General features: G+C 41.8%; 1 long non-coding RNA gene across 1 annotated transcript; it reads left to right on the top strand.

Annotated features, from left to right (window-relative positions):
- Nucleotides 1–2,445: 2,445 nt before the first annotated feature.
- Nucleotides 2,446–19,720, top strand: LOC117517842. Its single transcript, XR_004562868.1, has 7 exons — nucleotides 2,446–2,490; nucleotides 4,940–5,128; nucleotides 5,226–5,340; nucleotides 5,413–5,515; nucleotides 5,599–5,783; nucleotides 12,328–12,443; nucleotides 19,394–19,720. It is a non-coding gene; the product is annotated as an uncharacterized LOC117517842 (long non-coding RNA).
- The last annotated feature ends 1,173 nt before the right edge of the window (nucleotides 19,721–20,893 follow it).

Below are 20,893 nucleotides of genomic sequence, written 5' to 3'. Positions count from 1 at the left end.
ACTTTTTAATCAAACTACGCTGTTCTTCTGACAATGTCTTGAACGTCCCATTTTTCCTCAGGCTTCAAAGAGAAAAGCATGTTCAAGCAGATCAAGTCCTTGGATCTAATTTATCTGTGCAGCTTCAGAACATTTCAAAACAGATTGTAGGATAATGGATCATTTGCTTTGCGGAATGGAACATTCCATCTTTCAACTCATGTAATTCTTACCATTGCAGGAACGCAATGGTAAGAATAATTCATTTGTTTTTGGTGACATCCAAATAAATCAGTGCTATAGATGGCTTCCTCTTATTGACACATTTTTACAAAAAGGGGAGCTGTTACAACCCCAAATTCCAAAGAAGTTGGGACATTGTGTAAAATGTAAATAAAAACAATACGTTTTGCAAATCCTCTTCAACCTATATTCAACTGTATACAAGATATTTAATGTTCAAACTGATAAATGTTGTTTTTGTGCAAGTATTTGCTCATTTTGAAATGGATGCAACACGTTGAAGAGGATTTTCAAATCGTATTTTTTTTATTTACATTTCACATAACGTCCCAACTTCATTGGAATTGGGGTTGTAAATGGAGCAAAATGTATGAAACCAAAATGCACAAAAAAAAAAACAAAACATAAATTATAGAATGGACAAGTGAAAAGGTTCTACACTCAACAAAAATATAAACGCAACACTTTTGGTTTTGCTCCCATTTTGTATGAGATGAACTCAAAGATCTAAACTTTTTCCACATACACAATATCACCATTTCCCTCAAATATTGTTCACAAACCAGTCTAAATCTGTGATAGTGAGCACTTCTCCTTTGCTGAGATAATCCATCCACCTCACAGGTGTGCCATATCAAGATGCTGATTAGACACCACGATTAGTGCACAGGTGTGCCTTAGACTGCCCACAATAAAAGGCCACTCTGAAAGGTGCAGTTTTGTTTTATTGGGGGGGGATACCAGTCAGTATCTGGTGTGACCACCATTGCCTCATGCAGTGCAACACATCTCCTTCGCATAGAGTTGATCAGGTTGTCAATTGTGGCCTGTGGAATGTTGGTCCACTCCTCTTCAATGGCTGTGCGAAGTTGCTGGATATTGGCAGGAACTGGTACACGCTGTCGTATACGCCGGTCCAGAGCATCCCAAACATGCTCAATGGGTGACATGTCCGGTGAGTATGCCGGCCATGCAAGAATTGGGACATTTTCAGCTTCCAAGAATTGTGTACAGATCCTTGCAACATGGGGCCGTGCATTATCCTGCTGCAACATGAGGTGATGTTCTTGGATGTATGGCACAATGGGCCTCAGGATCTCGTCACGGTATCTCTGTGCATTCAAAATGCCATCAATAAAATGCACCTGTGTTCTTCGTCCATAACAGACGCCTGCCCATACCATAACCCCACCGCCACCATGGGCCACTCGATCCACAACATTGACATTAGAAAACCGCTCACCCACACGACGCCACACACACTGTCTGCCATCTGCCCTGGAAGTGTGAACTGGGATTCATCCATGAAGAAAACACCTCTCCAACGTGCCAAACGCCAGCGAATGTGAGCATTTGCCCACTCAAGTCGGTTACGACGACGAACTAGAGTCAGGTCGAGACCCGATGAGGACGACGAGCATGCAGATGAGCTTCCCTGAGACGGTTTCTGACAGTTTGTGCAGAAATTCTTTGGTTATGCAAACCGATTGTTTCAGCAGCTGTCCGAGTGGCTGGTCTCAGATGATCTTGGAGTGAACATGCTGGATGTGGAGGTCCTGGGCTGGTGTGGTTACACGTGGTCTGCGGTTGTGAGGCTGGTTGGATGTACTGCCAAATTCTCTGAAACGCCTTTGGAGACGGCTTATGGTAGAAAAATGAACAATCAATACATGAGCAACAGTCTGGTTGACATTCCTGCTGTCAGCATGCCAATTGCACGCTCCCTCAAATCTTGCGACATCTGTGGCATTGTGCTGTGTGATAAACTGCACCTTTCAGAGTGGCCTTTTATTGTGGGCAGTCTAAGGCACACCTGTGCACTAATCATGGTGTCTAATCAGCATCTTGATATGGCACACCTGTGAGGTGGGATGGATTATCTCAGCAAAGGAGAAGTGCCACTATCACAGATTTAGACTGGTTTGTGAACAATATTTGAGGGAAATGGTGATATTGTGTATGTGGAAAAAGTTTTAGATCTTTGAGTTCATCTCATACAAAATGGGAGCAAAACCAAAAGTGCTGTGTTTATATTTTTGTTGAGTGTATTTATTTATTTTCCAGATCCATAAATATTTGGACAGTGACATTATTGTAATTGAGCCTATATAAACACCACAGTAAGTTGAAACAAAACAAGTGCTTGTGGATTGGATGTGTAGCTTCCATTCACTGGGTTAACAAAAACAACGTGATAACTGTTTAAGAATTCCACATATTTGTAAGAGCAAGAAGCAGCAGGACTCCACCTACCCCATCAAAAATGAGGTTTGAGGGGACTAGTGCAGTATTGATGCCATTTTTTATTTGTAAAAAAAAAAACAGCCATTTAAAAAAAAAAAAAAAAAAAGCCAAGTTGTAATTAGATAACCGTCTGATATAACCGGTGTCAAATAGAACACTGCCAACTACTGGTGTTAGTGCGAGTTTTGGCCCTTTTTCAGCTGATTTTTCTTTAATGCGAGAATTTTTTGGATCACACCGAGTTTCAGTTTAATCGAGCATCCTGCACTGTTTAGTATACATGGGTAACGAGCTGCGTTTAACATCTCACGACCACCTTCTGATTGCCAATCGTATAGTCGGATAAAAATCAAACCTGTTTGATATTCTTGTGCCTGTGCAAACACCGCAGAGCTGTTTTGTAATGTGTTTTTTTGTTTGTTTTTTGTTTTTTTAATTTTGATGTCTCCCATCGAGAGTTTTTGTAAATTAAGTTTGGGAAAAAAAGCATCTGTGTACGTTTTGCTTCTGGAAACACGAGTCCTATGTGTGTTTTTTGAATGTACAATGTGTGTGAGAACATAAATCGGGCGCTCTGAACTTTTACACCGTGCGGTTCTGTGGTACAGTGTCTGCCCAGTTTCAGTCTGACCACTGCCATGAGCACTACTGGCCAGTAGATGGCAGTAGAGACCTTGAAAACCTGCCAAATCAAAATTCCAGATAATCTGTGTCTGCTACTCTGCTACATTTAAGATGCGTGGAATTTAATAAAAGCAAACACAAAAACGTCTATAAACCCAGAGAATATATTCACAAGAGTTTTAGGCACTAGAGTTTAATGCTGTTGTCCTGATCAGAGTGTCTCAAAGATAATCCGATAATGGTTTTCAAACTTATCTGAAAAGATAATCAGATAATGAAAACTTTATCTTCGATAATTATCGGTTATCGGAAGTGTGCCCACCACTGCTGATTACGAAGATCAATATCGGGGCCAATTGAGGTTTTTTTTTTTTTTTTTTTTTTTTTTTTTTGATTGATAGTATTGTATTTATTAAACCCAAGTCTCACCGTGACCCGTCTGCAGTCCATTTGATCAGTGACACATTGACGGTGTTGATAGCCACCACTCTATTCAGCACTTGCTAGCTCAGCAGCACCATCCCTGTGTGCTTCAGAAACTTTTCAAACGCACATCGACACTCTGCTTTTGCATCATAACCACAAACCTATTTTTGACGGTGTTACATCTGGTACACTTCTGACCAGCTAACTGGGTAACGCTTTTAACATGAACACACATTAATAACAACAACAAGCACAATTTAAAACAGACAAAGAACCATTTTGCTACACAACAATACACTCCTCTTACACACTCTGTGTGGTATGAAGATGTGCAGGAGATGGATCGCATAAAATATGACAGTGATGTCATCAGTCTGCACCGGTGCACACACTGGATTGACACCAATGTACTTGCACTGTGTTCTGTGGAAGTACATTATCTAGAAATGTATAAATACTGGACTCATTATTAACAAACATTCAATTATTATCTCTTTACCAGGGCGTTGCTAGGCCGGTATCGTAGATTTATGTCGACGCTATCTGGCTATATCCGCCCGTGGTGCGTAAACAAATGACGTCATAGCGCGCAGCCCATGAACTGTCCTCAGAGGGGAAAAAAAGAAAAACTGTCCGCAGAGGAAAAGATAAGGCGAGAAGTGTGTGTTGGTCCCAATATGGATATTCTGGATGATTTTCTCATGGATAGTACGACATTGAACAGCATTCGTCTAACTCGGGCGAATATCTGTCATTTTGGGCGACTGGGCGTGAACGTCGGGCCTCTGAAAATGCATACCGCCCTCCAAAAGCATGTTATTGTATTATTAAATGACTCATCTTGATCGGGACCAGTTGACTGCCTGGGTGGCTGCCATCCAGGACCTAAGACAGTTCCATGGTGTTATGAATGTCAACCATCCAGGCGGACAACCAGTGCATGCCTCTTGACTTCACTTGGAGGAAAAGCAAACAAACAAATAAAAAAAAAACCCTTCATATCCCTATGGTACTGTTTATGTTGTGTTTTTTTTTTTTTTCCATTAGATGGCGCCACCCTCTTCACCTTTCAGTTTTGTCTGTCAGTATGATTTAGACTGGAACTGCTGAAGAATCTGGATTTGTGAAGGAACAATAAATGATTGCCTCCAATTAGTCGTGAACTCCTGGTCGCAGTGATTACTTCCATCCTCGTCTGTCTCACATTATGTGCATCCATCACTGTTGCAGTATTATCTTTCAAACAAAAAAATTCAACTTTTCCTTTCCAGTCACTCACCTTTAAGTATGTGTAGATAAGCTGGGACATTATTTAATTCACGTTGATACTCCTGATGGTATTTTAAGGTTTTCAGTTAGAATGAAGGCATGTTTGCACAGAAAGGTAAAACCTGATGATGTCTTGTGTTTGATACACTTACAGGTTGCCAGTGGAATGATTCTAGTAATGGCCTTTTTCCTCATCACGTACACATTCCACTCTACCTGGGTGACCAGTGAGGCCTACTCCTCTCCTTCAATTGTCTTGTCTGCTCGAGGAGGCGACGGCAGCCGCATCATCTTTGATGACTTCAGAGAGGCTTACTATTGGCTCCGCCACAATACTCCTGATGTTAGAGTCATAAAACGAACACCTTAACTTTCCTGACCTTAGATTAGATGTGGCATCCATTCAGTTGCTTGACCTTTTTGTTTGCTTTTTATTCAAGGATGCTAAAGTCATGTCCTGGTGGGATTATGGGTATCAGATAACGGCAATGGCCAACCGAACAATTCTAGTAGACAACAACACGTGGAACAACACGCATATCCAGAGTTGGGCAGGTGAGCATGATAACCCAGAGCAGCTTCCACATTTGCAGCATGCTGCTAACAAGGTGGCTGTTTGCTCTGTAGGCCATGGCGTCCACGGAAGAGAGAGCTTACGAGATCATGAGGGAACTGGATGTCAGTTATGTCCTGGTTATATTTGGAGGACTGACAGGCTACTCCTCAGATGGTGTGTCTCATATGTGTAGATGCTCACATGTTCTATCTACAGGGTGTTCTGCCAGTGTGACTCTAATCCATGCTTTGTTTCAGACATAAATAAATTTCTCTGGATGGTGCGTATCGGAGGGAGCACAGACACTGGCAGGCACATCAAGGAGCACGACTACTACCCACCGGGGAATTCAGAGTGGACCGTGAGGGCTCGCCTGTCCTGCTCAACTGTCTCATGTACAAGATGTGCTACTACCGCTTTGGTCAGGTCTACACAGAGGCCAGTGAGTAATCCACGATTATCCCAGTTTGTGTGCGTGTTTGGAGACAAGCTTGAGCAACTCTTGTACTCGACTGTCAGCAGATAGGACATGCTCTAACTCTTTTTGTTTAATTGTTTTTATTCAGTTATTTAGTTGAACAAAAGAAAGAGGGGAAAAAAGGAGAAAAAAACACACAGAAACCCCCGGCCCAGACAGAAGGGGAAAAAAAAGGTGCACATGTCAATGCCCAAAAAACAGAAAAGGGGAAAAACAGGATGCATCATCAGAATCGCTGCATATGACACGAAAGTCATTGGGTGATCACGCGATCCCACCTGGGAGAGAAAAGGGTCCAAAATGGCAGCAAACCCGTGCAAGAATCCATTCTGGAAAGTCTCAGATTCTCCATCTGTATGACAGATATCATCAATCCACCACGTCCTCCACCAAGATGGAGGAGTTGGTGATTTCCGCTCGTAGAGGATGAGCCGTTTAGCGACGATCATGCCTAGCCTGAGAGACAACTGTGTAGTTTTAGGAAGAACTCATAGAGGCCTTGGAGCAGCCAAGAATAGCCAATTCAGCATCAGGGGTAATGGAACATGTAGACACCTTTTCATACCAATCAAATATCTTGGACCAGAATTCTGTCAAGAGGGAAAGACCAAAATGCATGAGACAATGTGCTCTCACAGACTTTGCACCTGTCACACAGTGGGGAAACAAAAGGATAGATTTTATGCAGCCTGACCTTTGAGTAATGAAGATGATGGACCACTTTAAACTGAATTAAGTGGTGCCTGCTGCTAATAGAGCAAGACTTTATTGTGCATAGGCTGTTCTCACATACCTTGTTAGAGATGTTGATACCAATTTCTATTGACAGGTGTCTTTTAATTTTACTACTAGATACTAGTTCACACTCTTCAAAAACGTTCACAAACTTGGACACTAATGTCTAGAATCTGGGGAATTTTGTAGAATATCAAAAAGGTGTGCTCCCTTTGAGAGCCTCAGATTTGTGTATTTTAGATTGAATTAATGCCTAACCTGCAGATAGTGGGGGAAAAATGTGAATATTGCAGACTAAACTTCTCCCTCAGTGATCTGAAAGAGGCAGACTGTCTATCTATGTAAAGGTGTTTAAACAGAAAATCAGTCCTCTCTCTCTCCAGGAAATGAAAACCTTATCAGACCATTGAGGTAGAAATGAATGATTGTTAAAAAAAATAGGTGTTAGGGCGGGCGATCTCGGGCAAAACACAGGGCCTCCTGAGCTGATTGAGAATCCTGACAGAATGTTTCATACAAACGCTCAGCCTCTTTAAATCTCTTGTCGTCTTTAGTTTAGAAAACAATAATGCGGTAGGGAAGAGTTGACAGCAGAATTTGCCTCCATTCTTAGCCACAGGGGGGCAGCAGTGGTCAAGGTTTTCAGGGGTTCCCTTTTTGCCAGTACATGAAGGCCCTGATGTGAGCAGCCCAGTATTAGTGTCTAAAGTGTGGCAAACCAAGCCCACCCTCAACCGTTTGCATCTACAGATGAATTTAGAAATCCTGTGGGTTTGTAGTTCCAAACATAGGATAAAATTATGGCTTCCAATTCTTTAAAGAAGGCAGACATAAGAAAAATAGGTAACTTTTGACAAAGGTAAAGAAACCTGGGAAGAGAGCACATCTTGAGTTTATCCAGCCAATCACAGACAAAGGTAGAGTTTTCCAGCTTTCTGTATGCCTAAGTTTTGTAACAACTCTGTGACGTTTAACTTGAATAGCAACCTAGAGTCCCTGGGAATTGTTAAGCCAAGATATGTAAAACAGTCTTTAACCACTTTGAAAGGTGTGTTCTCGAGGAAACTTGGAGCATAACTATTGGAGAGAGGAATAAATACAGTCTTCGTCCAATTGATGGTGTAGCCAGACAAGTTGCCAAAAGGCTTAATCAGGTTTAACAAAATAGGTACAGATTTCTCTGTATTTTTAAGATACAGTATTACATCGTCAGCATATAAGTTGATACGTGTCTCCACACCTCCCACTTCCAGGCCAGCAATGTCAGCATGTTCTTTTATTTTAATGGCTAGGGGTTCTAACACAATAGCAGAAAGTGCAGGTGAGAGAGGACAACCCTGCTGAACTGAACGCTGCAGTGAGAATGTTGCTGATCGAACCGAATTAGTCAAAACTGAACATTTTGACCTGGCATATATTATTTTTACCCAGGACATAAATGTTTTTTCCAAACCCAAATCTACGAATTGATTCAATATATAAAGCCACTTAACCTGATCAAAAGCCTTATGGGCATCCAGGGAGAGAATAGCATCACTGGACGTTATCTGTAGTTCAGTGTACATTGTGTTAAGGAGACGCCTGACATTAAAAAAGGAAGCTTGCCAGGGATAAATCCTGTTTGATCGGGATGTGTGATGGATGGCATGTGTTTATTAGTCTGCCTGCCAGTATCCTGGTAATATTTTTCCTGTCCACATTCTGGAGTGCAGTAGGCCTGTAGATAGCTGGAATCAGTTTCTTCCCTCCCCTTCTTAAGAAAGAGACAAATGTTAGCCTCATACAATGTTTTAGGTAAAAACTATTATTTTTGGAATTTACAATCATTCTCAACAGGAGTAGGGCGAGGTTGTCACAAAATTTCTTTTAAAATTCGCACTGGAATCCATCTGGATCAGGGACCTTGGCTGAATGGAGTGAATTAATGGCTCTTTTTTTTTTTTTTTCCTCTAGTGTGAAGTCTGAATCCAGTTCATCTTTGGCTACCTGACTTAGTTTGGATAAAGATAGGGTATCAAAAAAAAAGATCCAAATCTGATTGGTCAGAGCTATATTTTGATGAGTACAGTTTGCTGTAAAATTCTCTAAAATGGTCATTAATTTCCTTAAAGTGAATTAAGGGGTCCCTGTCCTAGATTTGATACAATGGATTGACCTAGAGGCCTCTGCCCCCCCCACAAGCTGCTTTGCCAAAGGTCTACTGGGCTTATCCCAAGTTTGAATTGTTTTTGTCTTAGGTTCAGAAGGGCATTTTTAACTTGAACTCCTATGATGCAATTGTACTCATATTTATGTTTCAAGATCTTGTCATAATCATCAGAAGATCTTGAGGCTTTGTAAGCTGATTCCAAAACTGGGAGGTAATTTTCAATTTCAGATAAATGCTTTTCCCTTTTCCTTTTAGCAGCTGACTCATGAGATTATGTCTCCGCGGGTGACTGCCTTAAGAGTCTCCCATATATGGAATTGGACACCTTATCATTATCAGTAATTTCAAGGAAATTCTCCATTTTTGTTCTGATAAATTCTAGGAATTCATTATCTGTTAATAGGGTGGGATTTAAACGCCAGGGGTAGAACTGCTTAGGAAGGCAAAGATTTAAAGATATAGTTACTGGACTGTGATCAGAGATAAGTATATTGTGATTTTTGTATGACGACATTGCAAATTAGCCTCAAGTCCAATAAATGTAATCTATCCTGCTATAAGATTTGTGCACTTGAGAATAAATGAATAATCCTGATCAGTTGGGTGTTGAACCCTCCAGATGTCCGCTAAATTTCTGGACTTCATCAGATTATTCAACACCTGGACTGAGGCAATATTTGGTGGTAAACGTGAAGATAACCTATCTAAATAAGGGTCTAAGTAACAATTAAGGTCTCCATCAATTAAGACATAGGAGGGATCAGTATCAGGCAGCAGGTCAAACATTTTCCTGAAAAATCCAGATTATCTGTATTTGGCCCTTAAATATGACTAGTGTCAGTGGAAGTGAAATTCATGGTGCCAGAAGGACTATGATATATCTGCTGTTGGGGTCGGTGTTCAAGAAACAAGCTGAAGAGGTAACCTTCTTCCTGAAAAGTATAGCTACACCCCGAGCACGAGAAGTGAAAGAGGACTGATAAACTTGCGATATCCAGCTGCGACTAAACTTGCGCTGTTCAGTTGCTTTTATGTGAGTTTCGTGTAAGAAAATGATATCTGCAGATAAGGACTTGAGATGTTTAAAGACCTTCTCTCTCTTGATGACATGGCCCATCCCTTTTACATTCCATATGATAATTTTATGTCTCTCCCCCCCCCCCCACATGGCGGGGCCTCTGCATCAGTTAACAAAAAAAAAAAAAAAAACATAAGCTGTACATGCACCAGCATAGAAAACAGAATCCAAAATGTTGCAGCATCATAAGGGCATTTTAAACACACACACAAAACAAAAACATATATCCCCCACCCCTCATGTGTCTCCCCAAACTTGACACCGAGCACCCCTTGTCCACTTATAAGGGAGCTGCTGGGCATGAAAATCACCACGACCTCTAGCACCCCCCCTCCGTGACATTTAAAACTGACTTTTTACACCACACTATACTATGATATGATATTCAAAAACAACGTATTGCAGACTAGTCAAGTTCGCATTGTAATATCCGTACGATCAACAAAAATTATAGTAGTGAATAAGTGAAAAAAGGTTTGAAGAAGTACGGATATGAAACCAAGGTGACTAAGTTGTTGGAAAATTTACTCCCCTTCATGCCCATCATCACTGGCCAGGAACCCTGCAGCCTCACTGGGATTCTCAAAATATTGGGGGCTCCCCCGTCCTGTTGATAGATGTGGAGCTCAGCTGGGTATCACAGTGAATGTTTGATCGCTCTGTTGCGCAGAGTCTGTATCACCTCTCGGAACACACAGCGCTGTGTCATCACTTTGTTAGTATAATCTGGAAACATGAGGACTTTGTTGCCTTTATATTCCTTGGGTCATAGTCTTCCGTGGTGCAGGATCTGTTCCTTAACCTGGAAGTGATGATTGCGTGCTAGGATGGCGCGTGGCTTGGCTCCAACGGCTGGCTTTGGCTGGAGTGTGTGGTGCGCACATCAGCTTTTACCGGTTGTGGGAATAAGTAATTTCCAAGCAAGTGAGGGATTCATGTGGAGATGAATTCAGTGGGTTTATCTTCCTCTTCGCCCTCCGATATCCCGACTGTCTTAATTTTGTGCCGCCGTGAGTGGGCTTCCAGGTTGAGAACTTTTGCTTGGAGCTGGCTATTAAGCTTTACGAGATCAGCGTGCTTAGCTTCCAGTTCACTTGTGCGGGCCTCAAGATCACTAGTTGCTAATTCCTGATTAGCCATGCGTGCCTGGAGCTCAGACTGTGCAGCTACTAGCAATTGAAAATTGGTTTTGAATGCATCAATCGTTCATGATCCCCACAGTATTGGCTCAGCCATCTCTTTACACAGTTCTCTGCACATTGCGTAGGCTTTATCCGGTGGTTCGTCAAACTTGGAGGCAGAAGTAGTGGCGGTGCTAACGTTAGCATTAGCAGCAGCTCCGGTGGCATGGCAGCCAGTCCCATTGGACTTATTGGGAGCCCCAGGTTTTGGCATTTTGACCACAAAGTAAGAAAAAAGTAGTGACGCAGGCAACTTTTAAACGAGTGAAATGTGGTGAAAGTATAAATTTATACAGATTTACAAAGTTACAAAGTCGCGGAGCGCTAACAACACACGTCTACATTGTACACATGCACTAGCGCCCCCTGAATACGCTGTAACTTGAGCTGTGTTTGTAACATGTTCAATAACAGTTGGTCTGTTGAGCCACAATACAGTGTTACAGCATTATTTTAAAAACTGTTTTTACTATCCAACACAAACAGTACAGTTTGACTTGTTAATATTTTATTCACACAGCTAATTTTATATAACGCCTTGAATAGATCCTTGTCATTTGATTGGTGGTTTGTATGTCATGTGGTATCGATTATTTGTACCATTTGCCATTGTGTTCCATTTACCGTGCAATTTTGGTTCTATTTAGCATGCATTTTTGGTTCTATACGTTTTGTGCTATTGCACACCACCTCGCGCTCACACTAGCAGTGACAGCACTTAGCTAAAAACAAACAGCAGCCCATCACAGTGCCCAGACTTGCTGGGCAATGGACGGGAAGGCTGGATGCGCAGAGGGAGCTCAAGAGCGAGTCCGGGAAGTCCTGAGAAAAAAGCATTTGCCGGAGGCAGAGCCGTGCAGGCTGGGTTGGCCCCGCTGCAGCTCAAGGCTTGTGGGTGGCCACTGGGGCACAGCAGGCTCCATCAGATGACACCTGGGTGAGATGGGCATCTCTGTCTCACTATCGAGCTTTGGCGGGGAGCATAGAACTGGGAAGGGCGTAAGTCCCTTTTCTCTTGTTTATAAATTATCAAATGACAGGATCTGTTTTAGGTGTTATATAATACAAATAATGAATGTTTTTTTTTTTCATTCAGAGAAAGATGGAATGTTCCATTCAGCTATGCCTCGTTGAATGGAACATTCCATCTTTCACCTCATGAAAATATTCTTATCATTGCCCTCATAAACATCATTATTTGTATACTGTCCCCTATTCTCAAACAACCCTACTTAATAATAAGAGTATTATTATTATTAATCAAGCATTATTAAACACTGGCTCTAATTTTTTCAGTTGCAGTAGTGCTTAGTAACTATAGAATGTTTTATTGTGTAATCCTGATTAACTTTGTGTTCTTTCCAGAGCGCCCCCCTGGCTATGACAGAGTGAGGAACGCTGAAATTGGGAATAAAGACTTTGAACTGGATGTGTTGGAGGAGGCCTACACGACAGAGCACTGGTTGGTTAGGATATACAAGGTAAGTCGTACTTCTCCCTCAGCAGCCTGATATGTTCTTTATGTACAATCCATTAAAAATGTCACAATGTCAGCCACATAATGGCTTCTTTGCAGGTCACTAGGGAAAAATAAAATTATTAACCTGCCAGGGTATAATGAGTTCAACACTTGGAAATAATGGAGTAGGGCTGTCACGATTAGGAATTTCTGGAGACAATTAATTGTCAGGCAAATAATTGCGATTGCTGATTATATTGTCTATTTTTTTTTTTTCTTTTTTCCCTTCTTTATACGAGGTCTGTCAATAAAGTATAGGTCCTTTTTATTTTTTTCAAAAACTATATGGATGTCATTCATATGTTTTTACGTCAGACATGCTTGAACCCTCGTGCGCATGCGTGAGTTTTTCCACGCCTGTCGGTGACGTCATTCGCCTGTGAGCACTCCTTGTGGGAGGAGTCGTCCAGCCCCTCGTCGGAATTCCTTTGTCTGAGAAGTTGCTGGAGATTTTTGTAATGAAAGACGTGCGGACGGATTGCAGCGTTGGCTCGCAGCCGCCGCGACGCTCCGCCACAGGAAAAACACCTCCGTTGGAAGCCTTAAGGACAAGTTGGAACATGTCCAGCTGTTAAACAATTTCTCATATACTCACTCCACTGAAAGCCATCAAAAGCCGCCTGGATTTTACAAATGGTTATCAACACGGAGGTGTTTTTCCTGTGCCGCCGCACTGCGCCGGCTGCGTCCCGACGCGCGGACCCGTCCGCACGTCTTTCATTAAAAAAATCTCCTTTAACAGTGGAATATCTGGATAAAATGCTGAAACCGACTTCTTCTGAAACTTCTCTGTTCTCTCACGACGTCCTGGATCAACAGAGCCTGAAATGTGGAGGTTTTCAGCTTGAAACAGGCTGACGACGCCGCCTGAGAGCGCTGCGCAACGTCTCGCACCGTGGGAAGTCCTTAAAGCGACAGTATCACCTCAAAATCTCTCATCAGCCGTTAAAATTTTCACTGAAAACCAGCTAAATTTTTCGAACTGTGTCCACTTCGATGTGTCTCACAGGTTTAGAAAAAATTTTGATCAAACAAAGCGCCAGTCTCTCAGCAACTTCTCAGACAAAGGAATTCCAACGAGGGGCTGGACGACTCCTCCCACAAGGAGTGCTCACAGGCGAATGACATCACCGACAGGCGTGGAAAAACTCACGCATGCGCACGTGGGTTCAAGCATGTCTGACGTAAAAACATATGAATGAAATCCATATAGTTTTTGAAAAAAAATAAAAAGGACCTATACTTTATTGACAGACCTCGTATTCTACTATCGTAGTATAATTACACAACTCTGGAATAACGTTTGGCTACTGTGAGTGGAGAAACTGGGAATAGTGCAACATTTTTATTTTTATCTTCATTTTACATACAGTCCCAACGTTTTCTGATTTCTGGTTGTTTCTGTTGAATTTCTGAAATTAAAGAACAGTGTGAACATTTATTGTGTTTTAAAACTTTGTGGAGCAAACACCAAATTCTTATAAAGAAGAAAAAACACCTGGACATGTTCCGGAAAACTGATATAAACTTAACAGAACAATGCAGGATGATTAGACTCCCCATGTTTGTTTTTTTTTTGTATAAATAAATCAGAATACAATAGATAGATAGATAAATACTTTATTGATCCCAAGGGAAATTGTGCATTGTCTGTGCTCCAAGGATAGATAGAATTAAAAGATACAATAAAATGGAAGGAACAAAGCCCACCCCAAAAATAAATAAATAAAAACTAAAAACTAGCTGCTAAAGCACATTCTCCCTCCTGCTCCTCCCAGCAGAGGCCTTGTTAAACGGCCTGATGGCACGCGGAACAGATGAGTTCCTCAGTCTCTCTGTAGAACATCTCAGTGAGAGAAATCTCGAGCTTAGTGAGCTTCTCTGGATGGAGAAGACAGAGTTCAGAGGGTGACTCTCATTAGACAGGATGGCATGGGTCTTTGTGAGTGTTCTCTGCTCCACCACTGTCTCCACAGAGTCCAGGCCCAGACCCACTACAGAACCCGCCCTCTTAATGAGCCGGTTCAGTGAATGTCCTTAAAAGCACTGCCCCCCAACACACCGCGGCATAAAAAAGAACACTTGGACACAATAGCCAGATAAAACAGGTGCACTAACTTAGGGCAGACTCTGAACGAGGCCAGCCTTCTGAGAAAATACATTCTGATCTGGCCCTTCTTATAAACAGCGTCCATGTTGGCTGCCCAGTTCAGCTTATTGTCCAGATGTAGTCCCAGGTACTTATACGTGGAGACCACCTCCACCTCCGCTCCACCGAAGTTAATGGACTGCAGAGAGGGTGGTGCCCGGCAGAGGTCCAACACCATCTCCTTTGTTTTAGTGGTGTTCAGCTGGAGCTTATTCAGCTGGCACCACTGCACAAAGTCCTTCACCAGGCCTCTGTACTCCCTCTCGTCCCCCTCCCAAATACATGCCACAATTGCAGTGTCATCTGAGAACTTCTGCATGTGACATGTATTGGAGTTGTAACGAAAGTCCGTGGTGTAGAGGGTGAAGAGGAGGTAACTCACTTTGAAATAATTAAAACATATAGCTGCAGCTTATAATAACTTTGGGAAAATAACAGAAATCAGCAGCTTGTATTTTTATTCTGACTCCAGTTCATTTTAGTGTGATGAAGTCATCCTTTTTTTGTCGTCAGTCACATTTGTCCTTAAACATGACATTAAGCTCAAGATTGAACAAATACATACCTTTGGAAAATAAACAGCTGTTAAAGTTCAGATTTTTGTGATCTGTGCCTCTGCACAGCTTCTCCACAGTAGGTTTTTTTAAACCCGTGTGTGTAATTTTTGCTCAGTTCATTATATATTCTCATTTTTTAAGGATGTTTTAAGGATATTTGACCGTTTATTTCATCTCATGATCTCATAAATTCAGTATACGACACTCACATTGTGTGAACAGGTCGGTGCCATCAGATCCACACGTGTAGAGAAAGTACAGAGAGTAAAGGCAGCCCCAAGGTTTGGTGTTTTTTGTTTTTGTCTTTTTTTAACATGTTCACTCGGGTTAAAATCCTCTCTCTGCTCCGTGCTCGCTGTCTTAAGTGCACTGATGGTTCACAGCAGAATGTAACGTGTCGTGCCTCTGTTCAGGAATCTCACTCCCTCACCTGCTCCCTCCCTCGCAGTCTGTAGCAAGTTGACTCTGCGCGCACACACACACACACACACACACACAGCTCCTTCGGTAAACTACCCATTTTTAACGGCTTTGAATAAGACGGCCACTGTTTTAATCGGCTGTCTTATACAAAATTTGAAAGTCCAAATGACGGCAGGACGGCTGCCTAAAACTATGAATTGAGAGGAAAAACAAAGACTTAAATAAAATAAATGACTCGTCAAGTACTAAATTAGTTGTTAACGATTTCAGTCGTCAATGTAGTCGTGACTAGTCGACTAGTCGTGGCAGCCCTACTTAAAACCGAAATGCATCCACAGTGGTACGTGGCTTTGGAACCAGAACCTCCTCACGCCCCGTGTTATTATCCGAGCCTCGCTAATAACCATCCGACCAAGATGAGAGGAAACAGAGCGAGTGAGGCAGCGAGGCTGCGTGCGGCTGCTGCTGCAGCACGATGACGTCAGATTCTGAGTCGTTTATGCAACTTTGTGGATAAAATAAGTAATTCACGGTAATCGTGTTTATGAAAAATATTTGCGAATATGAAAAATAATCGCGATTGGTGAATATTGTAATGAATTGTGACTGCCTTATAATGGAGTAGATGAAGGTTGACTGTCTGCTGTTGGTTTATTAAGGGTACTATGATGGGCATTTAAACATTAATCTAACACCCAACAATAGTTTTCCACTCAAAGATTTAGTGGACTACAGTGTCCTCTGCAGAAAATGAGGCAACACTCCATCTGTGTTCTCAGCTTTTCTGGTCCCTGGTTACTTTCTTGGTCTAGGCACATGTGCAGGTTTAGTAAATGACATTACTGTGTGTGCGCAAGTTTTAGTTCACATGAATCCTGCGCTGTGAAATGGTTGTCCCTCCCCCATTTATACAGAGACACCAATACTCATTCCTCATCGCATAGCTGTTGAATTTATTTGAATATTGTGGACAGCAGCTGCTTTCCAGAGTCTATTCAGATCTGGGGGCATGCACTGGTGCTGCACTACGCTGCATCCATAATGCCACCGATCCAGCCTGGGTCCTGGTACATTTGTGTCCCCTTGGCCCTCTCCAGCACCTGTCTGCTGGATCACGCACAGAGAAGCGGGTCACATGGACAAAATCTTGAAGCTGACGCTCCTTCACAATGCATGTGATAGTCCTCATCCTAGTCCCTCTCAGTAACCGCTTGTTTGATACAAAGTCATTCCAGTTGTACACAAGGATCCTCCAAAGAGACCGAGTACCAAAGATATCCAGTCGTCATCTTAGGTCACTGGTTAATGTTGAAGTCTCACGACCTTACAGCACGACAGACAGCACCAGGACCCTAAATATTTGGACCTTTGCTCTGCGAAGATATTGGCATCGCCAAACACCTCTCTCCAGCATTCTCATGAATCCGTAAGCTCTTTCCAAGCACCTCTAGATCTCAAAGGCCAAGGACCCAGAGACACGAATGTCACTGCTGAGATAAGTGAATGTCTCTAAAAGTTCAGCTCTTTCACCACATACAGATACAATTCTGATGGCTGAGTACCGGAAGTCATTAAAAGCCAGAATCATAGCCCTGATCCTGGACCAACTCAAAACCAGACACTCTGATTCTTTACTCAGCTTGTCAAGTGCTGCAGTCTATTGATTCCACAAAGATCACAGCATTATACATGAAGTCAAAGTTAGTAAACCTTTCCTCGCCAACAAAAGTGTCTGTCACTGGTTTCCACTGGTGTGCCTTGATAGAGTGGCGACATGACAAGTGGGGGGGGTGTCACGTGACTCATGGTGCCATCTTGGGTTCAAAATAGCGTTTGCTGTTAATCTGTCTGCATGTAAATTCAGCTATTTTTCTTTATTTATTCACTGAAAATCCCTGGTTGTTGTGCATTTGGATGCACAAACAGACACAACAAGGGCTTCAAGATGTACAGGTTCCCTTCAGATCCAAACAAAAAAAAAATTGGGAAAATAAAGTCAGCCGTGTGGGATGTAAGCGACTTCATCATCAAAGCTTTGAGAGGTTAAATTTATTGTTCAGTTCCATGTACAGTAAAACTCACCTAAACTGTCATCGTATAAACCAGACAAAAAAGTCCCAAAGTTTTTGTATTGTTTTCCATGTATTAAAGACTGTATATAACGGATTTTCGCTCACATTGGATAAAATGTCCTGTCCGATCGCAATGCATTTCCATTAAGCCCCTCGCATGTGGGACCGGAGTCATTTCCGTGATTAAAAGCCCGGCAGTTTATTTTTTTTACAGACTTGGACTCGGAGCTGCAGCCTGACGTGCACCTGTTAAATCAGACACAAAAAGCTGTGATTTGACACTTTGCTGCTTTCAATCCTTCGTCATAACAGTTTTTACAGTGCGCACGCTAATAAATGGATCAGAAAAGTCTGCACATTTACAGCACAAAGTTGCTAATAGAAGAAAATGTACAGCTTACCTTTGATTTGGAGGTGATGTTTGTAGAAAGAAAAGCTTGTTGGGGGTCACATTAGTCCAGAATGAAGCATAATCCAGAGACGGAGAACTTTAAAATTGTCACACACGTCACTGTATGACACGGAGTTACAGAGCAGCAGAAGCATAAATCAGGCTTTAAATTAATTAAATCATCAGAAATTGTACATTTATGTAAATTTGATAACTTACCTATTTTATATTTATTTTGATAGCACCTGTACCTGGATGTGTTGCTGTATGTGTTAAATGATTTTAAAAAAATGTTGAAAACATTAACGGTTCATTCAGTAGTTCAGCGCAGTTGAACCCCAAATGGCGCCATGTTCTGAGTTGATGCCACTCTCTCTATCAAGGCACACTAGTTTCCACAACCCTACCCAACACCCAGTCAGTGCAAGCACTGAACAGTGTAGGAGCCAGAATGCATCCCTAGCGAACACCAGGTTTCACTTGAAAAAACTCCATCTCCAGTCAGCAGAGCACTCACAGGATCTGTGTACAGGCTGGTTATGATGCCCAGAAGTTTCTTGGAGATCTCACAATTTTTCAGGATGTCCCAGAGAGCAGTCCGATCAACTAATCAAACGCTTTGTGAAAATCAACATAGGCTGTAAAGAAGCAGTGCCAATAGTCACGCTTGTGTTCTGTGGGTACCCACAGGGCTAGAATGTGGTCCATAGTTGAACTCGTGGGTGTGAAGCGAGACTGTTCCGGTCACTGAGCTGCAAGTAGCTGGAAGTGAATCCTGTTAAGAATATTTCCAGAAATATGTTCAAAATCACATTTAACCGTCTGGCTGTTCACACGTTGAGAACTGTTAAACCACCTGGACACGTGCACGAATTTGATCCTCGCCCTGGCACGCAATGAGCAAACTCATCAAACTGTGCCAGGCTGCGTGGCAGTGTACTAAGAAAATTTTGAAATGTTCAAAAATTCTGGCACGTATAAATTTCGTGCCACTTGCGTGAACTAGTTGTGAACACTGCGCAACTTCATTGCAAACAGTGAATGTCAATGCGTGTCATTGCGTGCACACTGCACAGCCTCGCACAGCGCAAGGATCAAATTCATGCAAATGTCAGTGTGGCTTTCGGCCTGTTGAAAAACTGTAACTGCTGATCGTTTTGCTCATTTCAGCGTTGGCTTGTGTGTTGAAGTCTGGCACAGGTGTGACATATAATGTCTGAAAAGTCATTCATATGCCTTTGAAGGCCATGTGTACATTCAAAAGCTGCAGCTGTGCATGTGAACACACTTGTTCTAATAATTTTCAATTTAATTCCTCAGGTAAAAGATTTGGACAATCGAGGCCTTTCAAGGACGTAAAACCTTCAGAGGGAAGTCAAACAACATTTTAGCGCACAGCACTGAATGCCTTCCCCTGTGGCTGAAAAGTACTTTTATACTTTTGTCTTGGGGGAGATGATTGCATCAGAGATTCTTTTTTTTTTTCTTTCTTTCTTTCTTTCTTTTTTGTAAGAATGAAATGTTTCATCTGTGATCAGAGGAAGTGTTCTGTGCCATAATGTGGCTAAAAAACAAAACTGTGTTCATTTAAGAGCGCTTTGGATTTTTACATTATGGTCAAATAAAGTCTGGTTAAACATTAAAAAATTGTCATTCTTCTTTTTCCCCACAACATACACAAAATATGTTTGTCTGGTGTGGTCCTCTCGTGATTATATAAAATAAACACACACCATGTGAACTGCTTCTTAAACAGAGAAATGTACTGTTTAATAACTATTAATCAGTGTCAGTTTAAAGTCATAGTATGCAGCATTTAAGGATCTTTATTGGTAGAAATTGTATATAGCATTGATAATCTGTTCATTAATGTTAACCTGCAATAATAGATATTTTAATAAGCTTAGGATGAGCCCTTCATATCTGTACAGGGCTGAGCCCCCTCATGGAGGCTGCCATGTTGCATTAGTTCAAAAGGGACATACTTGCACCACCTTCGCATTTTGAGATGTTGCTGGAAAATAGAGGAATCTGGTATCTCTACAATACACTTTCTACTGGCTGGTAATGTGGTTTGAGAACCCTCATTTTTGTGATATGGAGATCACACATACAGTAGTGTTCAGAATAATAGTAGTGCTATGTGACTAAAAAGATTAATCCAGGTTTTGAGTATATTTCTTATTGTTACATGGAAACAAGGTACCAGCAGATTCTCACAAATCCAACAAGACCAAGCATTCATGATATGCACACTCTTAAGGCTATGAAATTGGGCTATTAGTAAAAAAAAAAAAAAAAAAAAAAAAGAAAAGGGGGTGTTCATAATAGTAGCATCTGCTGTTGATGCTACAAACTCAAAACTGCTTTTTTAGCAATCCTGTGAATCACTAAACTAGTATTTAGTTGTATAACCACAGTTTTTCATGATTCACATCTGCGAGGCATTAATTTTGTTGGTTTGGAACCAAGATTTTGCTTGTTTACTAGTGTGTTTGGGGTCATTGTCTTGTTGAAACACCCATTTCAAGGGCATGTCCTCTTCAACATAAGGCAACATGACCTCTACAAGTATTTTGACATATCCAAACTGATCCATGATACCTGGTATGCGATATATAGGCCCAACACCATAGTAGGAGAAACATGCCCATATCATGATGCTTGCACCACCATTTAACAGAGGGACTTTGCGGGGGATTCTTGCAAATAAATTAGCTTCACACAGGCATCTTCTAACTGTCACAGCACTTACAGGTAACTCCAGACTGTTTTTGATCATCCTGGAGCTGATCAATGGGTGACCCTTTGCCATTCTGG

Source organism: Thalassophryne amazonica, chromosome 9, assembly GCF_902500255.1.
Source record: "Thalassophryne amazonica chromosome 9, fThaAma1.1, whole genome shotgun sequence".
Taxonomy (NCBI): Eukaryota; Metazoa; Chordata; class Actinopteri; order Batrachoidiformes; family Batrachoididae; genus Thalassophryne; species Thalassophryne amazonica.
The sequence above is the reverse complement of the archived record's forward strand: the minus strand, read 5'-3'. Positions and strand labels throughout refer to the sequence as shown.